Source organism: Lissotriton helveticus, chromosome 6 (genome assembly GCF_964261635.1).
Source record: "Lissotriton helveticus chromosome 6, aLisHel1.1, whole genome shotgun sequence".
Lineage (NCBI taxonomy): Eukaryota > Metazoa > Chordata > Amphibia > Caudata > Salamandridae > Lissotriton > Lissotriton helveticus.
In genome coordinates this window covers 308,748,938-308,768,424 of record NC_136067.1, presented here as the reverse complement: position 1 = coordinate 308,768,424, position 19,487 = coordinate 308,748,938, and positions in this window count along the sequence as shown.

Here is a 19,487-nt window from a genome sequence, read left to right as displayed (position 1 = left end):
ATGGAAAGCCACAACAGCTCAGTTTGGGAGTGCCCCAGTGCCTCAGGGAACCCCGCGGTGTTGATCAGGATTCCAGTCACAATCATGAGGTCAGGCACTGCCCTGGGAAGGCTCAGCAAAGAAAATATTGTCTTCAACAAGGACCCTGGGCCAGATCTATATGTTAGGTGGAATCTCGGTAATGCCCCACTGCTACCATTAACTGTTAAAATGCGCTACTTGGAAAAACTCCTATACATTCACAACAGGCGCCAACTGGGAGTCAGGCACTGGCCCTGGTCTCGATCACAATGAGTAAGAGTTTGCTGAAACTTTGGGGGCTAGTGTGGGCACAGCGTTTGTTAAGCGGGCCCGAGTCATCTGTGTCTTTCCCCTAGGAGTCACCCTCACAAGGCTCAAGCAATGCAGCGGGGTGGAGGCACCCTTACCGATCCTGCGAACCGCATCGGGCACATCACCGCTCATCCCCAGCTCTTCCAGTGCTGCCCATCACACGCTGACTCTTGTCTGCCTCATGGTTGGGTCCTCTTCACAGTGGAGAGGAGGGCCGGCTCCCGACCCGCGTCTCTGTCCCAAGGAGCCGCCATCTTTGAATCAGGCCGCGGGGATCGCCCGTATCTCAAACTTTGTTTGTGTGTCTCACGGATACACATGCGCATAAATGTCAGTTACCAGGGTGTACCTTCAGGTGCAATCATTGTCTTTACATCCAGCCATACTTCCATATGTGAGTGAACATAGTAATGACACGTATGTGTGATTTAAAATGTTTTATTCACATTCAGGTGATTGACGGAGCTGGAGCTGTACATGGCCATCCAAGCACACATCACATGGAATCTCAGTGGTGGGCCAACCTGAGTCCTTTGGGGATTGAGAAGTGATTAGGAAGTGGGAGAGTGCAGTCCTCAGATAGATTGCTGTGTGATTGGCCAGCAGTAATGAACTGGGAGTCCGTGTCGGGGTCTGGGTGAATGTCGCTGAGTGTTCCGGGGGTCAGTAGGAGATATTTCCCATGGCATGATGCATAGGTCATCACCAGGCAGGGACAGGGCATATGACTGCCTCCTTCCTCACACAGTAATTCCCATCCCCTTCTTACTCCCCTGATACGGGTTCTGTGTCCGAAGTGTCCGGTGTGTGTGGCAGGGTGATGGCTGCATCACTGTGTGCCACTGACACGACAGACAGCGAAGGTGATGGGGCAGCACCACTATGTGCCACGGACACATCAGGGATCGGAGCTGTGTGTGTCGATGTTCCCACTGAAGTCATCTAGGAGCGGCTCAGTGGCAGCAAGGGCAAGATGAAGTACTGCAGGGCATTAAAGTGCCCAGATACCACTCGCTGGTGTCCAGCCTTAGCAAACATACTTCCATCCTGCATCTGCTCCATGGCCTCCATTGACCTCCGCATCTGTGCCGACTCTGTGCTGTAATCGCTGGTGCCTGTCTGACCAGACAGTTCTTGTATTCGATTCATGGCCCCAGCCATGAATCGGCTTAGCTTTTAGAATTACTGTGTCTTTTTGCACAATCTTTGTTAACATTTTTAAAAACCTACCTTCATTTCTTGCTGGACTCTGTCTTGCACTGTTCGTCTCTCCGCCCGACCCCAGCGGTACCCGGAAGTTAGGCGGGACCGCACTGCACTTTGGGTTGGCGGTCTAGTTTATTTCTTTGCCGACTGCATTTACACTCACGCTGGGGCGACCGCGCTGCTTGTGTGTGAGTGGTCCGTGAAACTACATCTAAAGCTGCTCTGTATTTTAAACTGCGTATTTGCACTAGCTTTTAGAATTACTGTGTCTCTTTGCACAATCTTTGTTAAAAATTTTAAAAACCTACCTTCATTTCTCGCTGGACTCTGTCTTGTACTGTTGGTCTCTCCGCCCGACCCCAGCGGGACCCGGAAGTTAGGCGGGACCGCACTGCACTTGGGGTTGGCGGTCTAGTTTATTTCTTTGCCGACTGCATTTAAACTCACGCTGCGGCGCCCGCGCGCCAAAGACAAGCCCCTCTGCGCCCGTCCGCGCCTGGCCCGTGCAGAGTGCCAGGAACCCTGGGGGTCCGATGCTTTATAAGTACAGTCGAACCCAGCTCCTCGCTCTCCGGAGCAGTGTTTCCTGGCCCCAGGCTCTATCACCCCCAGTTCCGACCTCTCAAAAGGGCCAGGTCGCCGATTGCTGCTCCCATCCTTCATCAGACAGTAATAATATGCCTGATTATAGGAACAGGACTGGGAAACAGCAGACGAACGAACCAGTGGAACTGGGCAATGTTGGAGGAAGGGAGATAGGGGGAAGGACTACTAACAAGGGGGGACTGATCAATGACCGACAAGGGACAACTCATTGTACTGCCCAATGTATTTTACTGAATGTCCGCTCCATGGGAAAACATAAATATGAAGTGGAGGAACTGATTCAGGCATCATCCCCAGACATACTTTTCCTGACGGAAACATGGACGGACAACACCGCCGCTCCTGACTGGAACATTGCGGTGCCAGAGGGATACGCCATCCTGTCACAGGATAGAGAAAAAGGTCGCGGTGGGGGAATTGCCATTATATACCGGGAGCATTTTAAGATACGGACAGAATCCATATCAGTGCTGCCGGCAGAAGTACTACGTTTTTGTATAAAAATAAATAATCTTACTTCATGTCAGGGATTCCTTATATATCGCCCGCCTGGGGCGAGGCTAGCATTTACCCAAGCTTTACAGACACTGCTGGAGTCTTGTACCGATTCCCTCCCTCTCACTTTTCTGGATGATTTTAATTATCACCTAGAATTGTCAAATAACTCAGAGTATGGTAAATTGCTGGATACTTTGGAGGCCTATGGTTTCGGACAATTAGTGACCGGACCGACCCATAAGGCAGGTCATACCTTGGATGGCATTTTCACAAATAATCCAGACATTGAGCTGGGGGACATATCTACCTTGGCGTGGACGGATCATAAGGCTATTCATTTCACTATCAGAACCATACTTCCTATTCAAGAACCCTTCACCAAACCTGGTAAAGTAAAGGTCCGGGGTTGGAATAAGGTTCAGGGTAGAGACTTTGAGGCGGCGCTGGATGCTGGTCCTGAATTGCCTTCATCGGACAGTAATGTTGCAGCATTCCTGTTTAATAAATGACTTGAGGTGGCGGCCAGGCAGGTAGACCCTGAGAAAGTGATAACTGCAAGGAGGCCAAGGATATCCTCGCCTTGGTACAGTCCTCAGCTCAAAGCTCTAAAGGTGGAATGCAGGAGAGCAGAAAACCTGTGGAGACAAGACTACAGTGAGAGTAGGAAAGTAATTTATAATCGCGCATTGCAGCGATACAAGAGCAAGATGATTGTGGCTAAAGAGCACTATTTTACTACTAAAATTAGAGATGTGGCTAACTCTAATAAAGAACTTTTTAGAGTGGTTAACCTCTTGGCAAAACCACAGCAGGAAAATGCTTTTAAGGCAGACCAGGAGATGTGCAATAATCTGGCCCTTTTCTTTCAAAACAAGGTCCAAGCAATACATGAGGACCTTTTAAATATGCAGGGATCCTGCGATGCCAATGGATACTCAGAGGAGGATCTGCCGCTAACGCACTGCAGGTTGTCCTGTTTTCCAGAGATGGCAAAGGAGGAGGTGCAAAAACTGCTCCTTTCCATAAAATCAGGCTCTCCTAGGGACCCATGCCCCCCTGCCATTATGCATTTGGCCACCAAGAAGATTTGTGAGAGGCTGACGCCCCTCATTAATCAAGTATTGAAGACTGGTTCATATCCTGCATTATGGAAACAAGTGGCTATTAGACCCCTGCTCAAAAAACCCAACCTGGATCCTCAGGTGTTAAAGAATTATCGTCCGATTGCTGGATTACCTATGGTGGCGAAGGTCATTGAGAAATCGTTAAATAAGGTGTTGAGTGACTATCTAAATTTACACAATCTGCTAGACCCAACACAACATGGCTTTCGTGCCTGTCATTCTACCGAATCGGCCTTGATTGTTGCAACTGAGGAAATACGGAAGGTTGTCGATGAGGGGGGAAGGGAGGTCCTTATTCTCCTAGACCTATTGGCAGCATTTGACACCGTGAATCACACGGTGTTAGTGCAGCGGCTGAAGGATCTAGGGGTTGAGGATACCGCCCTTGCCCTGCTCTCCTCCTTTCTGGAGGATGGGGAACAAAATTTGGTTTGGGACAGCCTGAAATCTAAGAGCTTTCATCTTCCATGCGGGGTTCCACATGGATCTGCTCTATCCCCCACGCTGTTTAATATCTACATCACCCCGTTGTCTAGGCTCTTCAGAAGGTATGGCTTTGTGTTGGTATCTTACGCTGATGACTCACAACTTGTTATCTCCTTCTGCAAGCAGCCTGAGGTCCCAGCCATTAAATTTCATGCTTGCCTATCCGAGATCATTACCTGGATGAACCATTATTTTTTGAAGAGCAATACAGACAAAACGTAGGTGATATAATTTGGAGGGGGATCCCCCATGTGGAATGACTCATGGTGGCTAGTCTAGGCTGGGAAGTGTCCGGCACTAAGGTTAGGAACCTTGGGGTCATCTTCGATGACAAGTTAAATTTCTCTGCCCAGGTTAATAGTCTGGCATCATCCTGTTTATTTCTCCTAAAAACACTAAGAAAGATCTTCCCATTTATCTCATGTGAGCTTCAGAAGGCAGTAATGGTGAGTCTCTTCCTGTCCAAAATAGACTACTGTAATGCCCTTTTTATGGGCATAGATAAAACACAGATGGGAAAGCTCCATTCTCTTCAGAATGCAGCAGCAAGGTTGCTTCTGAACATCCCAAGGCGCTGCTCAACCTCAGCGGGCATTAAATCGTTGCACTGGCTTCCAGTGCAGCAGCGTGTTGATTTTAAGGCCTTATGCTTGGTTCATGAGGCGCTTTATGGAGGTGGTGCCGACGAGGTTTCCAAATTATTTACGCCCTACACCCCCGCACGCCTTCTAAGATCCACTAACCTAGGTCTACTCAAGACGACTCGGGTTAAGCGGGCAAGATGGGGAGATAGGACATTATTCAACAGGGCAGCGCACCTATGGAATAGATTACCTCTGGCCATGAGATTCCAAGCTGACAGGAGGTTGTTTAGGAAGGACCTGAAGACGCTTCTTTTTGTCACTTAAGCTGTTGAAGTCTGCAGTTTCGGGATCTGTTCACAAACATCAGCGCCAAGACGCCACGGCAATCGAGCGCTTTATAAACGTTTATCCTATCCTATCCTAGCGAGGTCAGCCAAGGTATGTGGCAGAGAATGGGGCGTACAGGGATTCTACGATAGGGACTGTACGTGGTCCCTGATGGTACTCAGACACCCACGTATGGCATAGAGTTTGGCTGCCATGAGTTTGAAACCCACCCACAGCTGTTCAGCCAACTCCACCTGGCAACGCCACACACTTCGTAGGAACTCCATGTATTTGTTCGGGGGTGCTGGTAGACAGCTGTAGTGGTTTGTGTTTCCTGCTATTTGGTCTGTGCAGGTGGTGGACTCACCTCGGGGCAGCTGGCCTGTTCTGCTCCTGGGGATGGTGTGTGGAGGCTGTCCATTTTCCTTTGGAGGTGTATTGACTTATGTGCAGGTTGTCCTCTTCATCATCATTGCTGTGAAGTGTGGTGTGCCCTGCAGGATGTGTTGTTAGTGCCTATGCAATGTGGAAGGGGAGATGGAGGTCAACAGAGTCACACCCGTATGTTGAAAATTTGCAGAAGTTAACATTCAGACTGCATGCCAATATACATTGTCACTGTTTTGGTGGAGCTGGCTATTTGATGGCAGTCAGTGTGTGTTACGACTACATGACAAATGTGTGGTAGTACCCGTGCATTATCATCACACTGTGTCAGGCAAAGCCAGATATGAGTGGAAAGTTACTCTGCACGTGTGGGAACTGTTGTGAGCCGTGTCCTATGGTGTTGGTGTTGCACTTTGTACCTCATTGCCATCATTGCTGATGTTTTGTGATTGCTATGTGTGTGTGCTGCATTGTGGGTGAGTTGCCCCTGCAGCTCTGAGTTCGTGTAGCCTTCTCCCTTTGAGGCGGAGTGTGCTTTTTGGTGCCTGATTTGTTTTTGACTTGGGTCATATGTGCTCTTGGACAGATTTTGTGGCCTTGTGCATTGTTTGTCTGCTGCGTGTATTGTACGGCATGGGTTGTGTGTACATGTGGACATGTCAGAGTGTGACCTGCTCCTTTAAGGCTGTGATCCGCACTGGGCTACCTCCATGTCGATTCGTAGGCCATATCATGTTTTTGGGCTGCTGCCATGTTATCGGGCATGCAGTGCTACTTGCATAGTCAGTGTGGGTCACAGAGCCGCTGCTTTGCTGGATTCAGCACATGTGCATGGGTCGGTTGTGATATTGGTGATATGGAGGGGGCCCCTTTGTGCACTTTGTGGACGGGGGCCTGCTTGGCAGTTCTGACTCTTCAGGGCTGGAAAATGGAACAAACAAGCTCACTCAGTAAGCCAGAAATTACAATGTACCGTCCTTTAGGAAAACATGTTAAACCAGTTAAAACTACCAAACGCCACAGTGTAAACCACAAGAAAAGGAGGGGTCATGCAAGGCAAACCATATTCACCGACAAGGATAGTGGGACCAGCAGTGTTGAAGAAGTGACATTTTACATTAAAAACACTATTGTAGAGAATGACACACTAATGTGTATTTACAAACAAACAACCAATTTTTTTGTAAGAGTCACACTCACTCTTGAACAGCATAAATTATCTGAACCAATGCGTGTGCTCAATTACAGAGGAAATTAAAACATGTGCTGATACACCCAAAACCCGTTGGTGCTACCTCAACAAAGAGAAAAGGAAAGTAAAAGACTGATCGTTATAGCTAGTGCACCGATATATAAGGAACATACCCGAGTCTCATTGGACGACATCGATGGCCTATGACGAAAAAAAAGGGGGGGGGGACACAAAACTGTAATCAGAATTGGGGTCCTGAAATTAAACAGGCTGGAATAAGCACACACTAGAGTTGGTAAATACCACTCAAGGAAAACTTACCCCTAGACTGTTGATAGTTCCAACCCGGTCAGGGTCTGAAATAGTCGACGGAGTAGTCTTCTATACGAAGAACTTCAAGGTGCTCTGCTGGGAAAGGGTAGGGGGAGGATGGGAGGCCATTAGAGAAATTGATCAAGCGAACAATGCTCGCCGCAAAAAATTGGTGCTTGCCGACAAGTGATAATTAATGGAAAATGCCTAAAATTCCATGATGCATCCAAAAGAAAATTCAGATTTGGGTTAAAAGGGTGAATCTATCTGTCAACAATCGAACTTCATGTGCGTCCACAGAGTCTGCAGAAGGGGGAATATAAAAGCAGCGTCTAGTAATGAATAGGAACCTAAAATCAAAAACCCCCACAGGCACTAGGAATATAGAACTTAGGGGGGAGTAGATACACTATAACCCCCACCGATTCTGAACCCACCTGAGTAATAATCAGTGGGCACGTACAAACGCCGACCACGGGTCAGAAAGGGACGGGTACGTCTAGTCGATAGTCTGCAATGGTAATGGTTATTCATTAAGGTATACCGGACTTAGGATTCAAAACATTACAAATTCACAGTGTACATATAATCACAGAGCAAGGATAGGAACACTCTCAGGGCCAATAAGGGGCCGGTGTGTCTTGTTGTAGTTTACCATGGTGCAATTTATTAATTTATAAAATACCGAAATGGAGTCTGTCCCTAAATAGACAGTAAACTGTAATCGCAAAGCAAGAATAAAAACACTCACATTAAGGATCTGAAAGGAAAATATCTGTCCTTTGCTTCATTTTCCAGGGTTCAAAACCTGTCAAAGGAGACCGTATTGAGTAACGCTCCTACATGCCCAATAAACGATAAGTACCGACTAAGTCAAGGGCCACTGGCCACAATTACACAAGGAGATATCAACAGTTTAGGGTACTTACATGAACACGATAGGAACCCCGTCACAGCGATTGAATCGGCTACCCGAATGCTATGTGAATCGAAGCAGCAGGAACTGAAGTGCCCGCGGATAAAGGGCGAGGAGGCCCGAAAAAACACTAGAAAGCGTTCGGTGTTTCCGGTTTATCAAGATACGGAACAACCCGGAAATGTAACCCAGACGGACATCCTATGGACAAAGACACACAACCAGGTGTATGCACACTAATAAGTATTCAAAGAGACTCCCAATCTCCATATTAACCTCGATGCTCAATGGTTGGTACTGATGAATAAAAGCACGTTTTGAAGAACTGGGAAATATTGCTTCCCGTATGCTGTCACAAAAGGCCGCCTGTAGTCTCACTACAATTCGCGAAATACCATGGCTGTAAGCTCTCAATACTGAAAATGAACCGGCCCCAATGATGTAAATGGGCACAGTGTGTATGTAACAATGAAGATAAGTATTAAATGATCGATATCAAAATATGATTTCACTAAAGATTTAGGAAAACGATCAGATAAGTAATCTATAGTCAGAGTGGCTGGAGAAGTGTGTATGTAGGAGAAGAGAAGGGAAAGAAACCGAAATCTGTCATCTATAAGAAGACACCATAAATAGGTGACAGAGTGAGGAAATGCAAATAGATAATGATGATCAAGTATAATTCGACTGGATGGATATCATATACAATATATAATAAAGATATTGGTACCGTCCCTATGTAGTATACGGACAGAGAAAGTGCACATGGTGCATAGGGAGACCATGGCAAATAAAACAAAACAACACCAGTGGTTAATCCCGAAGTAGTGACGTCATCAACGAATCGTTGTTACAATAAATTGTTACATATTGACATTTCACATTCCTGATATCCTATCTAATATTGTCTTGAAATGTTATTGTGTTTAGGTTCACAAAAGAGAGTACCATACACAGCTTTTGACACCTGGTGTGCCATCATATCCTATTGTATACTAGCGTTGAAAAAGGCACAACCCGAACAGTGCGTTGTGCACTGGCAATCCCTAAATTTGTTAGAAAAACATCACAGCAAATTCATACAGTACACATGATGAGGTGATCATTACGCTTCACTCTCGTATGCTGTTAGATTAGAATTGCTGTTTCAATTACCTAAAAAGTCTTGCATTTCTGAGTCACAGTTTAACCCCTTTTGGACTGACTGCAAACACATGATCCACATTGGTTCCCTTTACACTAGAAAACCCTACCTGTGGATATTTTTGCTATCAGTGACATGATCCATGATCATTGTTGGTGTGCAGTGTCCTATACATAATTGTGCATGTGTGCCATTGTGCCCATCTCCCCCGTCCCACCCGTCCCATGTCATTACTCACCCTGTTGCTGTTGGGTCCAGTCGTATCGTGCTGTCGTAAGGCAGGGCCGGATTCGGCCAAGAACCCTTCAGTATTTGCCCGACGTTAGCTGCCTCTCACACCATTCAATATTACCAAACAAAGAGGCAGGCGCTGGAGGCTGGAAGGCAGGAAACAGGAGTTTATTCCGACGGAATCAGAACACGTCAAATCAGACAACAGGGTATCTTCTCGAGGTGCTCTAACCGCATCTCTGAGGCCTGGCCTCTTATACACAAGTTTATGGCTTTATTACATTTATGACATCCGTGGTATTGCTTTGAAGTACGAAAAGGCATCCTTGGAATCCCCGGTTCAGGCCCGTTCTCACACATATCTACAGTAGGGGTCCCCACCCAAATCTCAGCATGATGGCTATCGCGCAGCTGGACATTCTGCTGGAAACAGGAATGCGGGCGATCGGTCGGATCTAGGGGTGTGAAGGCATTGATTAATCCCCGCTCCTTTGATGTGAGGTGAGGTCCTACTGTAGGGGGCAATAAACTGCATCTGTTGGGCTAGGTGATGGCCTGGGATCAGGCCGGTCAATCGGGCAGGGAGGAAGAGGCTATCAAAGGGCCTGTTCTATGAATGAGATGAAAGAGTGAGGGGGTTCAGCACGGGATGTGGCTCGGAGACAGGGTCGAGCTGGAGGTGCGTTTATGGCCCAAGCAGGAGAGACCGGGGGCTGTCGGGGCGCGGGGGGGATGCTTGCGAGGCCGTGGAGTGAGGGGGAGAGAGACGCGCAGGCTATTTGCAGTGGGCAGAAAGGCTATGGCACACAAAATGGCTGCCACTTACGTGCATGAAGGGGCCTAAAAAGGGACAAGATGGCGTGGCCACTGTTTCACGATTTTCACTTTACTTTCAACAGTGGCTGTGGTGAACATAAATGAACGCCGCTTATGTTTACCTAATTTAGTCATTTTCCACAGTGCTGTGTCCAGCACCCCAATTCTTGCCACCATCTCCACACTGCTGACCGTGGCCACCATTTTCTCCAGCTCATCAATCTCCTCCTGTGTCGCAGGACTCCCACCTCCAGTCACACTTGCTGCCTTCCTGTTGGCAGAGAGCTTCTCCTTGGTTTGGCTGTGCACTTCATGCCAGCGCCTCTTGACCTCCTCCAGTGACCTCCTCGACACTCCGACTGAATTGATGTTGGTGACAATGGCCTGCCATTCATTCCTTTGGGTTGCCAGTGCCGCAGTGGAGGTGCCGAACAGTTGTTGATGGTGTTCTATCACCTCTGTGACGATGATCCGGTCTTCCTGCGGACTGAACACCGTCTTCCTCTTCCTCTTGTCCTTGCCCCTCCCCGAACACGGGTTTCCTGGCAGTACCTCCGTGGGGCTTGTGGGGTTTGGCTTGTCCTCTGCACTCGGTCCGGGTGCATCCACCTTGCAGCGCAGTTTGAATCGCTTTTTCTTTTCTTTTCTTTTTTCTTTTCTTTTATAGTGCTGTTTCCCGCCAGACACGTGAGATTTGCAGGCCTGTGGCTGGTTTTCTCTGATTATTGTACCGCAATTGGCCTCATTGCATGGTTTTTTGCGTTTGCGTTTCGCATTTTTGTGGGGTGGTGTTGATTTTCACACTGACATTTGACGCATTCTCTGGTGACTATCGCATGCTTCCGCCTTGTTGTGAATTCCACGTTGCCATGGGGTTATTTTCCCGTGAAGGGCTGTGATGGTGAAAGTTGCATTACGCTACTCTTGTGGTAGTTATCACACGTTCTTGTGAATATACCCCTAAGTTTTAGCAAATGCAAAGAAATAGCAAGCCTCTTCTCCAGTTTCAGAGATGGTTTTCACAGCATACCTATGTTCTCATTATGAAATAGCGAGCTGGCTATATCTTATCACAGCTTGTTCAAGGCTGGAACATGAACAGAGAATGGTTGAAAGGCACTGCTCTCTGCTTTTGCTTCTGAGGAAAGTTGATGCAACAAACTGGAGTGACCTGTGTCTCAACAGCCGCAGCACAAAGTCCCTCTTTAAAATGCGCTCTGATACCTAGGTTATTATAATATGTGATTATCAATCATATTTTAAAAACAATAGTGGGACTAACAGGCACTAAACCAGCAACATGATAGAACAAAAATGGTGACATGAGTGTCAACTCGATGATCAATATGATAAAAGGAGGTGCATAGGAGAAGTAATTTTCAACATTTCCGCAAATGTTTAAAACTTTACACCTTCTAGGAAAAAAATAGAAAAGTCTAAATAAGACAAGGACTGGAAGTAGTACAGCCAGAAAGGGCAAACTAATGGAAACAGAAAAGTCTCACTACAAAGTGTCACTGTGTTCACAAAACCCATTTGACAAAAATTTGTGACCCAAGGCAATTGTTTTATTTAAGGGAGCCTCCTTTTGTCTTCATTATCACATATGATAACATCTTCAAATAAATAAGTTTGGGATGTGCATTGCACATAACCTCATGTGTTTGATTTAATAGAATATAAAGTTGTTCCATCTATAATAAGACTCTAGGCCTTATCTAGGGCACACAAGGCAACTGACTTGCCTTTTAGTTCTGTAACAGCATTTTCATCAGGGCAAGTGGGCAGGAATGTTTGTAAGTTCATGATTAAAAGCTGTCAATTTTAATAACTGCCTCCTAATACAGTGATATAATCTAATGTAATAAGGTTATTCACTTCTGCAAGTTAAGCTAATACACTTTTGTGAATATTTTTATCATGATATTTGTTGCATGATTTACATGCCAAATATTTTCAAGGCTCTGCTCATGCATAGGCTCTTGCAGCCACGCCAGATGTGTGACTCGTCTCTCCCTGTTAACTTGCTGGCTATCCCACCTCTACAGCCAAACCATAGTGAACAGCTGTGTTCTGAGGTTATGTGGTGTGCCACGCGCTCCTCGGTATGCAGCAAACCTTAAAAAGCTATTCATTGCTCTCTCTCTCTCTCAATACCCCCCCCCACACACACAAACAGGTTTCCCAACTAAATGCTTCGCAGGGTATAGAAAGAGGACATTTACACTTAGTTTGGCCTCTTTATGTACACACTTTCCACTATAAGCAAATGGTAGTTGCTTGCCTCCGTCCATTATTGTTGGTGGGATGCAAACGATGACTGGCACCGTGGCAAAGATGTAGGTCTCCTTATGTATATGTCCAATCTGTAGTGATTTCCACACCAACGCTTCCTTTATCTGCTTGGATTGCTTGTATGGGTGAGGGTGTCTGTTCGTGCTCATGATTTGCCAGTGGCAGGTCACAATCTAGCAGATGCAGTTCTGTACGAGGCATGCGCTGTTCCAATACAAAAAAAGACACCGACTATTGTCCTTTCACATTACTGGTATGTGCTGCATTAGCTGTTGTTTTCTTACCTCCCTGGTTAGCCCTGTTCACGCTTTTTCACCTTTTTTTTAGGGCTGTAGCCAATTGAGGGTAGACATGCATCCACCGCTGCACTGCTTGCTTCCAGGGAGTTCTGCCCACCGCCTGGCCCCGCGTAGACTGCTTCTTCCTTGGCAAGTTTTCCTTTCCCCTTTTTCTTTAAAACCTGCCAGTATTTTTACATCAACTATAAAACACTTCTACATTCCCTAAGTATCTGTAATCTCCCGCCACAAGTCTGTGTGGCATTGTGGTCCAGAGCAACCATCTCATGTTGGTTCCCCCTGCATAGGATCACTGCATAGGTTCACTCTGAGGTTGATCTTATCTTTAATAGAAGTGCGCTTTGTTTTGAGAGCCCTCTCATACTCTATAAAGTTTTAGATCTCTGCCACCTATGAACTCTTCAGAATGCACATGTCCAGGGTGCATCTGCTCATTGTCTTTATACATGGTCTATGGTATGTTTCTTCTAAAGTGCAATATTCTTCAAAGATTCTCGCCCTAAAATAAAAAGCACAGACCAAAAGAGGGTATTGTCAGCTGTAGAAGTGAGTTTCTGCAGTTTTCTGAATTGAAAGAGATATAATGCAGCCCAAAAATGAACAGGAAGAAAGTTCCACGTGTTTGCTTCTGCCAGGGCCTGACTGGCTACCGGGCTTTTTGTCATGCTGCCAAGCTGGGGGCTGATTTCGTTGATGGGGACCTGCTTGTGCAAAACAAAATTTGTTTTGCATTGTGGATTTCTAGGCCTGGGCGGTAAATTCCGTTCCGCTTGCGGAATTTGCGGAATTTGGGTAATTTTGCATTCCACGGAGAACGGGAAATTACCCAAAAGTCTGCGTTCCGCGGTTTCGCAGAATTTTTTGCTTGTTCGTGTTCTCAAAATGCATGTTCATGAGATATTTCTCCCCGAGCATGCAAACAGGGATCGTGAACAGGAAAAAGCATCGCGAACAAGCAATTCCGAATTTCAGCGGGTTCGCGGAGATTTTGTACCGTTTCGCGGAACTTTGCGTAGCGCGACTAAGCAAATTCCGCCCACCCCGATTGATTTCAAAGCACACGCAGGTCTCCATCTACAAAATTAGACCCCACCGCAGTGACATCAGCCCCCAGCTCTGCAGAATGCCAAAATGCCCGGTAGCTAGGCCGCTGTGTCACCGAACCAAACTGTTCGTGTTTTAGGGACTGACACCAACATTTGAAAGTTTGGTAACATCACTCTTCTGGGAGAATACCAAGAAACATTTTTTTGCAAGTAAATGAGAGATTTCAAAGATATCCTATTCTTCAGAGGAAGACAATGAAGTAGAGCTTTAAGTAGGGTGAGTCCTTCAAGGCAACTGACCTGGCAGAAGTACAAAACTGGCACTGAAGCGGATCCCTATCGAGCTATATATTTATGTCCTGTAGGCAATGTAGTTTGTGTTTGCATTTCATGTGTTTTACTTAATCTTGCATTCCCAAAGTGTTGGCTTTTTCCAAGATGGTGTTTTTGTAGTAATTTTTCATGCAACCTAGTAATCTAGTATTGCACTTATTGTGAACTCAGTTGTCTGTAGTTGTTGTGCGGGCTTGGGTTGTAGGTGGTTGTTTATTACGGGCCACGATTCAGAGTCCAGGATGGAGTTTTTTGTAGTATTTTTTCATGCAGCCTAGTAATCTAGTATTGCACTTATTGTGAACTCAGTTGTCTGTAGTTGTCTATGCAGGCTTGGGTTGTAGGTGGTTATTTATTACGGGCCACGATTCAGAGTCCAGGATGGTGTTTTTGTAGTATTTTTTCACGCAGCCTAGTAATCTAGTATTGCACTTATTGTGAACTCAGTTGTCTGTGGTTGTCTGTGCGAGCTTGGGTTGTAAGTGGTTGTTTATTATGGGCCATGATTCAAAGTCCTGATGTCAGTTGCGGCCACCACAAAACTCAAGTGGGGGGGCCTGGAGGGAACAGGACTGGGGATTAGGAAAATAATTATAATTAAAAATAAAACCAGTGGCGGATGGTGAAATTTGAAAGTGGTGAGGCATAAAACAATTGTTGTACTGCACTGTGGCAAGTGAGCCCGAACCACCTAAGGGAGGTTTGGGGGAGATTCTACCCCCAAACAAATTTTGAAAAAGAGTTGGCAAATGCTGCACGTTCAAGCAAATTTAAGAAAGCAGGAAGAGGCAGCTGCCGCCTGCATGGCTCCTACTGTACGCTTTGTGCCCTACCCATATACCTCCGAGAGTAGCAGGCTCGACCACAGAAAGACATGTTTGTACAAATACTTTGGAGCCATAATGGGCCAAGAGCCTGTTGCCACAGTACGCTCACAGGGTTCAGAAAGGGAACCACAACGGTGTGCGTGGGCGCCAGGACGGACACACACATGTGCGTGTGGTGTGTCATGTGCAGGGATTGCCTGTGTGGGCGGCAGAGTGCAGGAATGTGCAACAGATGCATTACAAGCGCCCCTATGTAGATTTTATGGCCCAATTCATAAAGTTGTTCAAGGCATGTGTCTGGCTGATGATGAGTTACACAACATATGAAAATATTATGCACTAAAACCTTTGGACTGTCATTAACAAGATAACTGTTCAAAGGAAAGTGTCACAGAACTAAAGAGCTGTGTGGTGCAAATTAAACAGACACCAAAAGTTAGTACTTTTTGTAAATGTATACAGCCTGAGGAATGCAACCTCAAACTTGTAGATTTAACTTAAACCGGAATAATTCAGTCATAAATCATGCAGAAAATGAGGGAACATGCCCAATATCTCTAGTTAATGCTGGCTAATTGTAGCAAGAGGTTTTGTGTGTGTAAAAACAGCCTTTGTACAGGGAAGATGCTGTAAATAAATGATTCCACAATTTGACTAACCCTTGACTTGCATGGTGTACGCATTGCAAATGTGAGGTAATAAAAATAAGCTAGGAATATTGAACAATACCAGACAGATATGCGTTTGCATATCACATGTGTATATTTGCAAAAGCCACTAGGGAAAGTATGTGACTATTCTAAACGTGATAAACAACAAGTCTAAATGCACAAGCAGCACTGGGCAGGTCGGTATGGACATCTTGATCTTTCTTGAATGGCCCTTTAGAGCTATGATCTAGTACAGAAGGCGCTTTCTGCTCCATTCAAGCCGGATAGGGCCAAACAGTGCACCCTGATTGTGATGGGATAGCTAGCACGCTATGCAGGACTCCTCGTGCCTTGCACATTCTGAGTTTATGTCCAGGGTCAGAGAACGGCAGTTTAGGGTCACTGAAACTATGGAATCCGTACATCCATTTAAACTTTACCAAGGTATGAAATCCGGTTCTATGGCAACAGTGTTGGCATTGGGACAAGGCACATACAGTGAAAGCAAAACACATTTTTTGGGTAGTGCAATCCTAGCATGGTTACGTCATTACTAGTAAATTATGCTATTTTAATTTCTGAAGTTCTGAAGTTAACAGAAGTTTCGTCGCATAGACCACATAAAGACCGTCCTTTGTAATAGCCGGCAGTGCGGATATGATGACGTCTTAGAGGTTGTGAGTGTGCCCCACGTTACAAGTATGCACATTCCTAATTCTGGACAGACACCTTTACATTATGTCGCACTGCGTGCCTTGTGCTGTGGAGCTTGAAAAGAGCCTTCACTCAACAGCAAGTGTCACCAATAGCTGCCACATAAAATGACTTCAACAGTGGCCACACAAGCAGTGAAAAGCCAATGATGGTCAGGCAATGCCATTTGCAGCTTTGTTAGTTTACCAATGCATCCCTGTGCTGTTAGGGCTATAGTACCCAATGACATCACACACTATACAACTCATTTCTCTGCACCTGCGGTCTCCGTAATACCGAAGGCTCAAGCTACACAAGCCCCATTATCCCAGTGTCACCCGTGCCAAGACAGAAGTGCGGCTTTTAGCTACAGAGGGGGTTGTGCTCTTTCTCTAGTTTCTGGGGGCAGGAGAGGGGGTTGTAGAGTGGGTTAAGTTCCGCAATGCAGAAGACTGATTTCGATGCCAAAGGATGGGCACCAGCTGCAGAGCTGACTCACACGAGGGGCAGACGACCGCAGGGCGGTCTCCTCCCCGGGCAGTTTGGGAGGGGAGGGGGGGAGGGTGTAAGCAGCAAGCAAGGTGGGTTTTTATCATTGGGCTTGTTTTTTGTAGCCCAAAAGGAGCCCAAGCATAAATGATTTGGGCTCCTTCTCCCAGCCACCATTTTAGGTTCGGTGACCTGGTGGCTGGGAGCAGTTTAGGCAGCAAAATTTTGTTGTGGTCGGTTTTGAGGTGTTGCAGAGTAGGGTCGTAGGATGGCAGCAGAGGATTTTCGAGTTTTGGAAGCACTTCAGCTTCTCCGGGAGGCTGGACGCATGGACCTCGTGCTGGGGGAAGTGGCGGTGCCGTTGCGCCCCGCGTGGCAGGACACCGCCTGCGTGGCAGCCGTCATAGCGGCGTGCCTGTCCCCGAAGCGGCAGAGGTTAGAGGTGAGTGAAAGGGGCCGCCCGCGTGGCAAGAGGGCAGCCCCAGGGTCGAAAGTGACGCGGGCTGCTGGAGGGGTGTCTGGGGTGGGGGGGGCCTCGAGTGTGCGGGCAGCTCGGGCCCGCCGTGTTAGGCGCGGGGTCGGGTGGCCCACCAGAGCTGCTCCCTGCTCCGGCGCTGGAAGTGAGAGTGCGGTCTGCCCCTGCGCTTGTTGTAAAGCGCGGGGGCGGGCTCCAAAAAACCCTCGGCCTCCGCGGCCTCGTTGGAGGCGTTAGCGGGGCGGACGGCCGGGAGGGCAGGCAGGTCTGAATTGAGGCTGCTGGGGGGCTGGGGGTGGAGGGCGGAACGGGAGGGAGTGGGCAGCGGGGGGCTCTCGGCGTGTGGCGGGCGGGTCAAGGAGGTGGGGAAGCGCTATCTGGAGGGGAGCTGCCTTTGTCTTTCCGGTGACACAGTGTGTTGAAGTTATCCCCTCTAGACCAGGGGGACTAGACAGAAACGTGCCCAGCCCGGCAGGGTTTGAGACTGGGGATGGTAGGGAGATGTCAAGCCCCCTCCTGTTCCCCCCCTGATTCCCCCAGGGTGGAAGCGGCTTCAGTGGTTGGTAGCTCTTTGGGGGAGGGGGAATGGGCACAGGTGGGTGGGTGGGGTAGTGTTCACCTTCAGGGGGGCAGCCCTGGTTCTAGGGCCCTGCCATCAGAGCCTGCATGGAATCCCAGTGGGCCAGTTTCTGGGGACGGGGGGCCGATGGAGGAGGGGGATGAGGTAGGGGTGGGGGGGTTGGCAGGCGAGGGGGGGTGGATCCTGGGAGGGTCTGGACATCTTCCCTTCATGGGCAGAGGGGGTGCGTGGTATAGGTGTGGGGGAGAGTACATTATCCCTGGTACCCCCCTGGCATTTTTCATTGGATGGCCATGTGGTAGACTCGGTTGGGGGGGCGGGATATGGCATCAGGAGCAGTTGGTAGGGGGAGTGGTCCCTTGGTTCTGGGGCCGGCAGGTGTGGTGGTTCAAGAAATGCTGGAGTGGAGCAGTGTGGAGGAGGGGGAAGTGGGACACTCTACTGAGTTAACCACAGGTGTATGTAAAGGGACATCAGACATGAATAGATGGGTAGGGGATACAGTTGGTGTTGTGGTAGGGGATAGGGACGGTGGCAGCTTTAGGGGTCCCAGCACATCAGTTCGAATTTTTTCTCCACAGGTCGGGGAGCGTGTTGGAGCAGCGGACTTGGTAGGGCGGCCCAGTTGCGCCGAGGAGAAGGGAGGGTGGAGCCTCGCGCGGCACATTCCATACCGTCGGGGGATCCCGGCACGCACAGCACAAGAAGGTCAAGCGCGACCTCGCTGGCCCCAACTTTAGATAGTACACGACGGTCAGATTGGTCAGCAGTTGGAGATGTTAGGTGTGGTCAACGTTCGGGGGAGTACCTGCGGGAACAGTCGGCTCCCCCACCAGGTGTACAGGCAACGGCCGGTGGGGCCTCCGCAGGAAATGAAGGGTCCGGTAAGGCCCGTAGTGTGGTGTCGGTTTCAGACCATCTATTGATAGAGGAGCCGGTGGTACTGGACTATGATGAGGACAGTCCAGAGGAAGGCGAAGTGTGGGGTGATGAGGATGGGGGGGTCCTTCTCATGTGTATCATAGTATTTTGCAGGCACCGGAGGTGGTGCAGCCCAAGAAAGCAGTGGCGTTTGGACCCAGAAGAGAGCGCGGCCCCTCGGTGAGGGCTCCTCGGACGGTGGACAACGCGGAGAATGTGGCATGGAGGTCGGCGCCCGGTCGGGCCCCGTTGTTAGACCCAGGTGAGAAAAGTGAACCACGGGCCAAACCTAAAATGGTGTCTGTGGGTACTGGGGGGAGGAGGTCGGGGGGTGGTGAAGGTAAACTCTACAAAGGTTGTTACTTGAAAGAGCAAGGAGTGGGGACAGGCGAGGTGGAAGGGGCATCAGGTTCCAAAGTAGAGAGTGGGGTGAACACAGACCAAATCGAACCAGGTAAAAATGCTTTGCATAGCAAGGAGTTAAAGATTAAGAAGCTCCCCTACATGGGTGTTACGAAGCCGCTGGGAGCACACTTGATGCTCACCACCAAAGAAAGAATTTGGAAAGGGGAATATGTTGAAATTCTTAAGCTGTTTCACAGGGAGGTACGATCCAAAGAAGGGTCCAAAGAGGAAGAATATGAGTTGGCTAAGCGTCCGAAAGTGCCTTTAACGATTGAGAATTGGACGGCAGCCTTTTTAATTTATGCCAGCGTG